Below are 14,418 nucleotides of genomic sequence, written 5' to 3'. Positions count from 1 at the left end.
GCACTCCAGAAGTATCAACCTGCACCCTCTGGCAAACAACAGCGGTGGTGATAAGAGGTAAAATAATTGCATTTTGCACAAATAAAAAAAAAATACGGGGACAAAGCAATCCACAAACATTGTTTGCAAAGGGAGGTGGAGAGATTGGACCTCCTGGTAGGGTGTAATGGTTCGGTATATGCCTTGGGTTTGGGCTCCATATTAGTGTTACGTATTCCACATCTAAAAGGGGCTCAGAGTGAATTAGTTTTGCAGATGAACATTATACTACATTTATAAAGTAAACTAGAACAAAGTGCCACACCTGTATTAAAGGCAAATTAAAATGGAAGTATATAGATCAGGATGCATGTGCTATGGCCTAAAGCATTATTTGAGAATTTTGAATATACTGTTCAGAATTTAAGATATCACAGGTGTGAAGTTCCATAGTATACTTAACATTATCACTGGGCAGCTAATGTTAGAGTCATGGTTTACAGATGGTATGGATATGAAAATAGAGACAGGCCTGACCTGCCCCCCTGACTGGCCTTTAAAAAGAGCCTAGCCTCTAGTCTAGGACCTCTCTCCCTGCTCTTCCCTCTTCATCACCTACCCTTTAAGAAGGTTCATTTCATCCTGTGTAACACTCAGGGGATCTGGAACCAAATAAGAAAGTCTTGCAAGCAAGATAGTGGCCAAGAGATGCATTTTGAAACAGTGGGCATCTGATTCAGCCCCCTAGTTTGGTAAATTGCGCCTTTTTAGTCTTCCAACCACACAATGTGCTCAACATTACAGGTCACATTCATGCACTAATGGCATAGCTTTCTGGAACAATTCAGGGTTCAGTATCTTGCCTAAGAACTCTACAACATGCAGACTAGAGATGGATCAAACCACCAATCTTTTGATCAGTGGACAATCCACTCTACCTCCTCAGCCATAGGAAGCAGAGGTATTATCCAGCCAGCCATCCATCCATCCATCCATCCACTAACCCACTAACCCATCCATCCATGGCTGAGTTGCAGATACCCTCTTAACATCTGCAGGGTCTTAGTAGAGGGGTTGGGGTCTGAGTTTGAAGTATGTTGGGGAGGTGAATTATGTTCTTGTAAGCACAAATGCTATACTGTATCATGCCAATGCATTAAACATATATGAAAGTGTTATGCAAAAGTCATGAGACTGTGGTGTGCTACATGGTGTCTGAAGTGGTGGAGGAGGAGGATTCTGGTCCTACATTGTTTCACTGATTAATATGGAGATGAGAGAAGACAAAGGCATAAATATCTCCACATATATAAAAGGAGGCGATTTCAGACAGGGAGAGCATTTCAAAAAAGAAAAACTATTACAAAAGTTGTTTTTATTTGACCATCAGAAAAGCCAAACATCAGGCCGAAATACTTTTTGTGGAAATTCAGCCTTTTCCAGTAATGATCTGACATGCCATTGTTGAACCAAATAAAGTTCAAACGATCAAATCTTCTTATGTTCAATTTAGTGTTACGTGGTGCGGAACAGGTGGACCAAAACGCAGTAGACTGCAGGCAGAACAAGCTGAAGAATAGCATCTTTATTCTGGTTCAAATGAAGGCAAAGTAAAACTGTACAGAACAAACACAGCAAAACAAAAATGAACAAAGAAGCCAACAAAGCTGAACTGAAAACCAGGACTTAAATACAAACTGAACGATTGAAATGGCAAGTAACAGGTGGGAGACATAAAGGCAGACAGGGAGCTGATTGGCTGGGAAGGACACAGGGCTTATGAGAATGATGCAGGGCAGGTGTGTTGATAATGATGAAACGAGGACAACAATTCTTATGCCAGCCAGAAAGGGGGGGGGGGTTATTCTGTGTACTACAATATTCATGTTAACTCAGCCTCTCCTGAAAAACCTTCCTTCACACACCTTTAAAGGAGAGGGGAAAACGGCAGTGCAAGTAGGTTAGCTCATATTAGCTTAATGCTAACATAAATATCTACACACACACTAACATACATCTCACTAACACAGAGGAAAAACATGTACGGCCTATCCAAAATAATCCTCATGCCTCTGCTTAGCGTGTTTAGCATTATTTTGGTATTACTTACAGAGTACCTCAGTCGCAGGAGGTGACATCACATCCGGGTCAAAGGTCACAGAATAAAAGCAACGTTTACACGTAGTGTATGCAGTCGGAACTGTCTAGTTAGTCAGGATATGTTGTTGTGATGTTAGCCGTAAGTAGAGTTGTTACTACAGCTGTTTGAAGCTGTGCACGTAAGCTTTGTAGCTAGCAGCAATAACATTATTGCATGCTATGTTATCATTAGCTTCAAATCTTGTCACTGTAGTTGTGTAAAATCATCCTGAACAGCTACCTCCTGTTAGTTTTTACTCCGTTGTGTTTTGTTACGTTACATAAACAGATTGATACACAGATACACAGATTTACTTTATTGATCCAAGATTAGGAAAATCTTGATTTAGACTAGCATGTTATCAAGGCATTCCAGAGGAAAAGAAAACACACAATAAATCAACACTAGACAATAGAAATATATGTCTGTAAAAAAAAACAACAACAATAGCTCAATACAAAAATATAATTTTGAAAAACTGTATGTTGTTAGTTAGGTGATGTTTAATATGATGATTGTTTAATTCAGCTGAAAAAAATAAGGCCTGGTCATTTCCAAAAACAAAAATAAAATCAGCACATATTTTCTCCACAGTTGTTACAATCTGTACAAACTGTATATGAGTGTTTTACATTTCACATTACTGTATCTTCTCAGTTATCCAGTAACAATGGCATAAGACTTATAATAGCTCTGTATTTATTCTTTTTAAAGGCATCCCAGACACAGACGTGATGTCAGCTCCAGAAACCTCCCTGCTGAGTAGTGCTAGAACTGTATAGTGGATAAGCATTATAAGTGCTTCATGTTGGAGGGAATCTGGCAGAAATACCACGCTGTCTGACCCTGGACAGGGTATGCAGCTGATGAGACTACTCAAGGTCCAGGTCCTGAAATGAGAAAATTATTAACATTTCATTAGTGTTCATAAGTCATGACCAGATGCAGTTTTCAGACTATATGTAGAGCCAGTGTCAGTCCAGAGGGAATGCTGTTACACTGATGTAATCTGGATTTATTTCACAGGATAGGGATATTTATGGAGGGAATTTATCTAACTTACTGTCCCGCAGTAGACGCTTCAGACTCCGCCATGTGGGTCAGCTTGCGCAGTTGTTAATGCGCGCCCATAAACTTCGAGGGTGGATCCCCAGAAGGAGCCCAAAGGGAGGGGAGGGAGGGTTGTTTTGGTTTTCACTCACATATCAACAACTTTTCTCCTCGTTTTTTCCCACATCGCTTACTATCATACCTTACATCGGTTACACACAAGTCACAAGTAAACAGCATATATTGCTGTCAAGCTGAGGGGCCTACATATTAAGGATTCATGTAACAACATAAGTTGAACTAAAAGACAACTTGTACAGCTGTGAATAACATAACTAGCGTTTAAGTTCACTTGAACACTTAGTTCCAATGGGAGTCAATGTAGAAAGAAACAGCTTCCCAAGTGATCCTTTTTAAATATAGTCTGGAACTTCCTATCTGTCTTCAACACACAGTTCAGCCTGAGGGCATCTGGTGGATTGGTAGGGGGACATAGAGCTGGGCTCGGACAGAATATAGATATAGATAGAAAATAAGTAAGGATGTAGGATGCCAATGATCTAGTGTTTTATTTTTCAATTTCTTTTCAGTGTTTCATCTTGTAACAAACCTTTTTACATGTCACAAATACAAATGCGATACACATTAGTGTCTGCCGAATGAAATGTTAACATTGTGAACAAATGAATGATCACGTTAAACCACTTAGAGCAATTTGCACCTCTCAAGTGTGATGTCACCATGTATTATGCAGCAATCATGACATGGAATTCAATTATCTCATATCAGTCTACACTCAAACTGCAGTGACCGTATAGTCAAGGAAAGACCTGTGCAAACACTGATACCAGAGGGTCTCAAGAGACCACAAAATGTATTGTTATTGATCTCATGTATTTGCCCTACTGTTTGGCAGATTTTACCACTTTGTTTCTGGAGTAGGCTATACGCAGGAGGTGCTTTACAAAATAAAAAGTATTGCAGTACAAATTTAAATAATTTGATGTAGGCTAAATTTAGCAAGGTAAGTCTGCAGCTTGTACCGTATATGGTTACTAGATGTTGTGTAATTTGGAAGCTCTATTGAAGAGATTCAGTTATTCTAAAAATGACAGATTGAACAAAGATCGCAGTCATTTGGCTGGCAGACAAAGTGTGTATTTTCAGAAAATAATAGCATAGTCAATATAACAGGTGGAACTGAGCATATCATATGCAGCTTGATGTAAGCAATGTGTGTATATACAGTATTAGGATGTGGAATGTATGGTTTGCAAGTTATGAACAAAAATTTAATTTGTCTTTATAACAGCGCCCCCACATGGATGTCCAGTTTATTTAGGTTTTTTGCTTGTTTGGTTTTTTTGTGCTTTGAGTTTGAACAATTTCATCTCTATCCTGATAAAAGTCAGACCAAAATCAATCAGGTTCCAGGACTGTTACTGCTTAAACTGCTAACAATGAAAATAATGTCATAAATCCAATATTGTTAAGCCTTTAAAAATAACCCCCAGAGAAATTAGTCCTAAAGTCCGATCAGGCCTTCAGGACATCCATACGGAGTCCCAACCATACCGCATTTGATCGCTGATGAATCAAATCTAAATCTTTAATGCAATTGTGTCTGCATCATGGTGGTTGTGTCATCTTTTCCATCTTTAGCTGCCTGGCTCTTATTGACTGCACACTTACCCAGCTGTGCCTCGTGTGCACACATTGCACAGATATTTACTCTCACACACAATTTTGACTTTTTGACACAGGTCTAGATATAAAGTGTACTCATGTTCTCTGTGTATCTATGTATCATACACACACACACACACACACACACACACAGATGTCCCTTATGAATAGTGCAGCCCATGGGATCCTGTTACAAACAATGTGCCATCTGCACGCTGATAAAAACAAGTCCTGTTAAAGACTCCTACCTCTTCCATAATCACTTCCCCTCTGGCTGTCTGCCAAACAACCTTTGATTCATGATTATAGCCAATAACACCAATGTTATGGTTATGGTTTTGCTGGTTTTAACATTACATGTGTTAAATTCTGTTTTATTCAGATATCCCAGGTTATATTGAGAGAAATAAGCTGTATATGATTGATCACATAAATCTACAGTATGAAGAGTGAAACGTATCTCAATTACATCAACTTTTCATGAGCTAGATAGCTGTTTTTTTTTGTTTTTTTAGTAACACTTAATTTTATTAAATAGGTTTTTTTTCAACATGTTTTGTAGGGAGTGGCAGCCATGGTATCACTACTGGGGACTGTAAGCAGGGAAAAGCCTTTTCATAAGAGTATTGGTTGCTGAGTTGCCTTCTTAAACACATTAGGGCGTGGCAGAAGGGCCTGTACTGCTCACAGCATCCCTGAACATCACGTCCCCCTCTGAGATTCGTTGAGACTGCAGAGCCGAGGGTGTGCCACTGATGACCCTTCATATTCGGTTGTGACACAGGGAACACAATGACACAGCAGTGGGGGTCCCACTTAGAATAAAAGCTTTCTTTCATGCTATGGCGTTGACCCACATACACTCTAGACACGCATCATCGGCTCTGGTCGTTTCACCCAAACAGCTGAAACAGTCTTTAGGTGGTCAGTAAGCAGCTGGATTACAGTAAGTGACTGTGATTGCTGCTGTTTAGAAAAGTTTATCAAGGAGCACACAGAGTAACAGCCTACACCCTTTTGCTTTATCAACTTTAGAAATCTGGAGGAAACCAGAGAAGGAGTTAGTGGCATTGACATTGAGAGGAATTTGTAGGTTTGACATATAAAGTCTGAAAAACCTCTGAACTGTACAAACTACATTTAAATGTAAACTGAAGTTGAGTGGAGATAGTTGTAAGAGACAACATCACAATGATACACAGTTGGCATAAATGAACTTATGACTTGTATATTTATAAGATGTTTTTTCTCATTCAGTATAATATACTGTAATGATAATGATAAGTGCTACACTCAACTGTGTTTCAAATGTGATTTTTCCCTCTTACTTGCAGGTCAAGAGGGTAAATTATCTCACTCAATCACTGTGATGATCACTTCATCTTGGCAGACAGTTTGCTCAGTTTCCTCCCTGAAGACAATCTCTATGACAACAGAGTGAGAAGAGGATCAGGGGAGACTGCCGGTCTATACTTCCAATGTAAAGTCACTTATCATGCATGCTATAGTGTTGTCTCTCTCACCTTCCAGGTTGTTTTATGTAATATACCACATAAAAAAACAAAAATTAAATCAAGAGTTAGTATTATCATCACATTTTCAATATGAATACAGTATTTCTGTTTTTCTTCATAACATATTTAGTTCATTAAATATCCTTTTTAATTCAGAAAAATACAGAAATAAGTCTGTCACAAATGCTAGCTGTGGTTACAAGGATGTATGGAAGCTCATTTCTGTCATAAAAATATAGATAATAAGGAATGATGAAAAGAAAAGAGACTGATATTAAGTAAAAGTTTTGACTTGTACAGAATCAAAATGATTAGATTATAAATCAAAATTGCAATTTACTAACTAAAAGTGATGAGATAGTAGTTCAATTTGTAACTATAATTTTTTTCATCATGTTTTTTAAATCTATAATTCAACTTTGTATCTCTTCCAGGAAAATTGAAAATCTGTAGGATTTAGTAGTATAATCTTCAAAGTTAATAATATTTTCAGTATTGCATATCCATCATTTTATTAAAGGTAAAGATGAAGATCAAACAAACATGAAGGCTTGCAGTTGTCACCCTGACACTCACAGCTGTGGTTGGACTGGAAAGGCCACATCTGTTCTCACCAGCTTAAAAAAGTAATCTGCATTTCATTTTGTCTGGCCTGCAAGTCATTCTGAACTGAGGTGATGAGTTTGACAGTGGATGAGTAAAAGAACATGGATATGGAAGATTACAAGTTAGTTTGAAAGTGCTGTATTTCAGCCTCACACATTCATACATTCATCCAGCCAGGCTGAAAAAGGCAAGTGTGTGTACACAAAGAAGCTTAAAAACACAATTACACATAAACAACACACACACACACACACACATTTTGTTTATGTTTATATTCACATTTCATTTTCTCTGTTAAAGCACTTCCCAGTGATTCTTTTGTGAAGTGAACTGACTTTTACTACTTATGTAGAGTCAACCCCACCACTCCACCCCCACTTACCCTCCCACCCCTCGGTCACCCAACTGTCCTGCCAGCTGTCTATTTTAGATGTCCACGTAACACCCTTCAAGCAATTACTGCCTGAGTGGTCTCCTGGAGTTCATCCAAAATATTTACTCCTTAGCAGTTTTGGATGGCTGAAAAGTCAATGGCAAACATGCACCATTAAAGAAAAATGATAAAGAACTAACAGCAGGTTTTGGCAGGAAGTTACTGTAAAATGTTGTTTTAGCTGAAATGCATGGTTTGTGCTTTTATGTAAATGAAGCATAACGTTACAGAAAATACTGACAAAAAGATTAGATGTCTGTTTATTTGCACTTGAGCATACTATTGTGTGCTAGTAATTGATTAGCAATGACAACTACAGTGATAACAGAGCTTTTGATTTGAAAAATGATGACTTGAAAATTGCTTTAAAAGCACCATCTTTTAAATCAACTTTTAAAGTGGAGAAAGATTGCGTTTTGAATTATCACTTACATTTTTAAGAGGAATGATCTAAGTTCAAATGTGATTCTGAAATAGTAACTAGTAACTAAAGCGGTGACATAAATATAGTTGAGTAAAACATTGCAGCCTTTCTCTCTGAAATGTAGCAGAGTTTTCATAAGAAGGAAGTAAGCATCTAATGAAAGAATTCCAGTAATGCAATGTCTGCTTGGTAGTGAAGGTTAAAGGTGTACTAAGTAGAAAAGACAGCAGCAAGCCTGGACAGGAGAGCTGGCAAGATGCCCTCACTAATGTGACTGTCAAAGCTGATTATACACTTATTTCAGCATAACTTTTCAAATACATCCGTAAATGTTTGAGCTGGAATCTGATCTAAAATATGACATTGGACAACATGAAGAACACATGGAAAAACCTTAGCCACAACAAACACCTATTCATGGGCATGTGTGATGAGCTGACATCAGTTCATCTGCAAGGTAGAAAAAATGTCACTAACAGTTTTCAGGGCAGGTTGAAGTGCCGATTAAAGAGTTTAGACTTGGAGAATTTCTATATTTAACCTCAAGTTTTGGAACTTTGACCATGTTTAATATAGAGCATTGTAACAGGACATAGATAACAGAAAATCACAAAAAGCATAATATATCTCCTTTAAGGATGACTGTTATGTTATCAGTATCAGTGTGTTCAGAGATATTAGTTCAGTTAGGATAAAAGAACTGTGTTTGATGAGATTTCCGGGGTGTTGCACATGGTTGCATGGTGTTAATATTTAAAAGGCAGAAGCTTAACAACAATAGAGCACAGAGTGACTCTTACGAACCACTAGCACCACCCAGCAAGTCATGACGACAGTAGAGCTAGAGCAGGCAAGGAGCCAGAATCTCTGGTCCGGTTGTGACTGCTGTGACTTAATTTGACAGGTAAAAATACATTTTTATGTTGTTTATCAAAACCGAAACAGCTACAATAAACGTCTTTTTAGACCTACTACTTAATTACTGCATACACTTATTTACCAAAAGTTCATACGTGGTACCTCTGCCCCAATATCAACTGGTGTCTGATGGAGAGTTCATCCTGTTACTCTTAATCCTTGTGGGCCTTTGTATGCCTACTCAGGTGATGTTACAGTAAGTTTACTTCCATTCCAATCATCTTAACTTAAAATGTGGAACAAATTCATAAGTAATTTTAAGTTGCATTCCATGTCAGTTTTTCTTAATATTTCCAGCTTTTTATCTTATCTTTAAAGGGTACATTCAGATCTGCAGTATGGTTTGTACACATTTTCCCTCCTTCCCACAATTACCAAGCAGTATTCTACTCCATAGTATTATCTCCCAACCCACAGTGTCTGATATAATCTCTGCATCCTATAACCTTGTTTCATCTTTTGATAGCGCAGCTCTATCTTGGATTAAATGAGACTGGGAGAATGTGCTTGGTTTGAGCTTGTTGGAAGACTGGTAGGGGGATACCCTGAGTAGGGGGAACATGACCTCTTCTTGTGCATGCCTCACCCTGATCCATTTTAAGGTCCTACATAGGATAGTAAAAATTCAAGGCCAGGAAAAAGTTTTTCTGGATTGGATAATACCTGCAATGGATGCCTATTATCTTCAGCAAACCATACTCATATGTTTGTCTCATGTTCCAAACTGTCTCATTTGTTTTGGTGTCATGTCTAAAGCCCCTAAAAATGTCATTAAACCCAGCACTCATATTTCAGTTGTTAGTGTTATAGAAGATTGTCGCGCTGTTGGCCTCACATCAGCCAAAACCAATGTGTTGGCCTTCACTTCCTTAGATGACCTAAAAAGATGGTTATTGCATTGGGAAAGCCCAAATCATCCTTATTGTATCTTATTGTATTCTATTCAGTTTACCAGTTGCTCACCAGGACATTTCCACAGAAGTTGGGATCACATGCTCTATTCTCTTACCTCAGGTCCCACATTGAGACCTCAGGATGGAATTAAATGAATGATTTACAGCATAGCCAGTACCCAGCCTTCCCTCTGAAAAAGGTGACAGTCTAAGTAATGACAGAAAAGGAAATGGTTTGTAGTATATTACCAGCAGAATGCTTCACCACTGTATACTGGCACATTTCTAGAAGGCATTTGGTGACATTATCATCAAAGTTAAATTAAGCTCTGCATGTAATTTAGAGGGTCCAGCTCCACTCTGCAACATCAGATGTGCTGACTTGACAAAAAAACAAATATCAGGTCCATATTTCACTTTACAAGGAAAAGAAACTGTGACTGCCACAATGTCATACGTCAATGTACAATCAATAGGCCGTCAGCTCAGACACTGACATCATCTGAAAATCTAATTTATATTGTAGCAACTTCGTACTTATTTTGAATTAAATTAACAGCATTGTCTAACATTGTGGTTTATGTGTAAGCTGAGATGTTTAGGTAGGAAATGACTGGCGTCTAAAGGCTATTAGACAGGGCATGCACACAACAATGAGTAGAGTGTCCCATGGCACATAGGAAGCTTTCAATGTATGATTATTCACTTCAGCACTATTCATTCAATTATTCATTTAATCACATTGCATTAGTGTAGTTGTTCTTATTGTTGCAAAAAGCAGCAAACATCAAAAGACTTCATGCTCAATCATATTTCTGTTTCTATCAGGATGTAAGGGGTGTGTCTCACAAAAGTTTTTCTTACCTTCAACTGACCATAGATTCTGTTAACATTTTTCATGTTTCATAAAATATTTTGTTGGAATGTGTGCTTTTTACCAGCTGCTGCTTATATAACGTCTGTGACGTGGGTACATTTTCAACTCACTTTGTTTGTTTCTTAGAGTGACGCGTCAACAGGTCTCTGCCCAACAAACAGGTTCATGATCTGGTGTTTCCAGCACCAGAAGATTAAGTTTAAGAAAACTTTAAGAGAGAAACTTTATTCAGAGCATCCAGATTCAAAGCAGTTATTAAGGGGGAAAAAAAGAGAAAAAGTTGCTGTTGCTGTGTGTACTGACAATTTGAAGGATGTTTGGAGAGCTGCACTACACTTTAAAAAAGATCAAATGTTCTCTGGTCAGCAGGGAGTTCTGGGTTCTGTCATGATGGACTACATGTATCAAACAGTGCCTAGAAACATGAGAGGTCATTCTATCCTGAGGTATTGACAAACCATTTATTGTAAGCTGGAACATACCAAAGTTATTATAGTGGGGTGTTGGCAGGAAATGATTTAGTCACAAACCAGTACTGATTTTTAAATTAGAATGATTTATTGTGTTTCTGTGTCAGGCTGGAGGATGTACAGAGTGAGTGTTAATTACTTCATCATTTTGAGATCATTCAATAAGTTTCTAATGAGTTTGGTGTGACATGCCAGTAGGTGTGCCTTAATTTTTGCACTTTTTTTTTTTTTTTTTTAATGAAAGGCATGAAGATAAATAGATGATAAATAGATGTGTAAAGTGGAGAGAAATAAGCTGTGTTGTAAAGGTATCACATTAATTCCATTTATTTTGTGCTGAAATTGAGTGGATATTTGCACTTCTTTCAACTATTTTGGGGGGCTTTCTGAGTACCATTAAGAATATAATACTTTGCAAACACTCAGGCTTTTATTTTATATTTTAAAATAATATATTTTTGTTTGTTTGTTTCTTTTTTTATCACATTAAACTGGAGGGGTATAATTGAGGCAAATTTCAGAATTCGCTCATTCCACAATTAACATACTTGAACCACACTGATTTGCTCCTGCGTGTGATCGACAGCGCTCCTTGACCCCCTCAACCAATGAGCGTATGCCGAGGGCGGGCGCGTGTGTTACTGTAATCAATCCCCTGATGAGCGGGTGAGAGTGTGTATATGTGTGTCTCCAGTTGTGAGCTGTCCGGTGTGTTCGTTCGCACAGAGTGTGAACCGCAGAGGTTAGCCGGCCGGTGCGTTTCCTCCTCTGCTAAAAGTCCTGAAGAGACAGGAGAAAAAGAAGGGGAAGGGGAACATGGGAGAAAGATTTGTGGTGGTCCCCGTTGACGGCGTTCGAGGAGGGGTCGCAGTGGACGGGGAGCACTCGGACGCGGTTGTCTCTGACCCGGCGCCGGACACCGGTAGCGGCATAGAGGAGGAAAAAGAGGCGGGGGAGGAGGACTCGGTGTTCGAGCAGCAGGACCCCGACGCTGTGGTGCCTATACTGGAGTACAACAGGGAGCCCAACAAGTACGGTAAGACAGACGCCCGTTACAAACTCCCTGCCCCACTTCTTATCTCCTCTCACCTATCTATTGAGGATTATCTGTCGCACTTCACTTTAGCTCTGTTGGTGCTTGTATTTATGTAATGAAGTAACCCCCAAAACTAGCCTGTAGCAACCTACATACGATACACCTAACGTCCGCAAAAACTTCTGAATACCGTTAAACGTATTATTTTTGGTCAATATAATGACTTAACAGACTTTTATCATCAAATAAGCCGTCGAAAATATTGACACTTATTTGAAGTAATTACAAAAAATGCTCTGGAAAAAGTGCACTAGCTTGAACTGTCCATTTAGTTAAAACAGTAACGTAGAATTAGCATGATATCAAACGTTGCTTCATAATTGAATGGGACTTAATGAGCGCTCTGTGTTGAACTGCTTTTACATTTCCTCTCCTTCAACAACCGCAGTTTCTTTCTTCTGTTATGAAAGTGCAATACCAAACGGGGAAGAACAGTAGCGTCAAGTCATGACTAGTTTTGACACTTTAACAATACTGAAAGCTCAATTTTAACCTTGAACTATGGCAAGCTCTAAACAAACTTTAGGTGAGCTAGGCCTTACAAACCTCACTCATGTTCAAGTAAAGATACTACGTCAAATAAGTGTCCCTGTGGTGCTTTATCATTCAAAATGGCATAAGTAGCCAAGTAAATATACATAGTCTTGTAATTTCATCATAACCTCTACTATAGGTTCACTGTTGCTGTCCTGTCATATTAAATATGCCACATCACAGCAAGAAGTCACTCTGCTGTCTTTATTCTTAAGTCTTGTTGGACCAGTTGTCACAAACAAGAGGCTCCTATAGCAACAGGCTGAGGGCTGGAAGGTGCTGGAATAATTGCTTGGTACACTGGCCAAGCAAGCGTGCTAAATTACAGTGTGCTGATGGTTTCATGTTGGTGTAGACAATCTGTGTGTGTGTATTGATTGGTGATCTTTAGAGCATAAAGTGTTCTGTTAGACTGAGGGAAGATGCTAAAATGGGTCACTAGTTGTGGTATCTTGTGACTATGAGATGCTTTAATGAATCTGTGTCCCATAGTGAGTCGAGTCTTTTATCTTCAGACTGATGCTTCTCTCCACTTGTGCCTGAGCTTATTCAAAATAAAAAGGTAGGAAGATAGAAATGGATGTTTTAAATGCTATAAAAGCATAAGATATGAATGAAACAAATCAGATCACACAGGTGGTTATTGCTGTATAAGTGATGTATCATTGTGACAGAGGAGAGTGTTCCTATTGGCATAGTGTGTCAGTCTGTTATGTTAAGTCCAACAATAAATGCCCCACTGGCTCAGGGCCAGTATAAGATGCAGGGGCCAGTCACAAGTCTTTTTCTGGCCCTACTGAAGCTAGTGAAAGTGTTTTGAATACTCAAATACATAAGCTGATATCAAGTACCAACCTGTTCCATCACTGTTGTGTCGAGTGAGAAGAACAATAGTTCATGATATTAGATAAAAGAAGGATTAAAATGTAATTAGTTTCTTTATCTGACCTTTCAATTGGTGCTCGTGTAAAAAGACGTTTGTTAATTTTTGACATCTGTGGTTTTTGTGAATTGTTTGTGTGTACGAGCCTCAACTGCAGCGTGCCACGAGTGCTCTGATGATACACAGCTTGATTTAGAGTGTGCAAATGTTATCTTAAATCAGTAATGCTTCATATTGAGTGCATTAACCCAACACAGCCATGACAATGTCTTCCACATGATTCCCTCCTCCTCTGTGATACGAGAACAGGTTGGCACCTGTTTACTTACTTTTAACGCATATCTCGAATTTCATCTTAAATCAGTTTAAGTTGCTAAGAAGAAGAGGACGGACGCGCACATGCACACATGCACAGTTAGCGCGGGCGTGCACTGCTCAAGCTTGTTGTCATGCTTTTCTGTCAGACAACCATGGAGTATATTGTGTGAGAGGTTTTTATTTTAATCTCCTGAGAATGTGTTACATGACTGGAGAAGATTGTTTGCCTGTTTTAAGGTCACATGCAGAACTGGGCGGCTGCACGATGAAAGAATGATGGGGAAAAAATGATTTGAAGAATGATTTAATATTGATTTGTTCAGTTTAGAAAGACACAGTGAATTTGTTCTCTGAGGAATTTAGTCCCATGTTAATTATTTCACAGCAGAAGACGCCAATGTGCCATGTTTCCCTTTTTATTTCATTATAAATGGAATATCTTGTTGTAGCCTTCTCAGTTTGAAGATGTCAGCTTGGGTTGTGGAAAGATGTGATAGATGTTTGCAATTTTTTGGACATTTAAGCAGTTAATTAATAGAGACTAAAGAACATAGACCAACCTATAGTGGAACTAATGAAAGCATCTTTGAGATTTGC

The sequence above is a fragment of the Scomber japonicus genome, chromosome 21 (genome assembly GCF_027409825.1).
Source record: "Scomber japonicus isolate fScoJap1 chromosome 21, fScoJap1.pri, whole genome shotgun sequence".
Taxonomy (NCBI): Eukaryota; Metazoa; Chordata; class Actinopteri; order Scombriformes; family Scombridae; genus Scomber; species Scomber japonicus.
Note: the sequence above shows the minus strand (reverse complement) of the source record.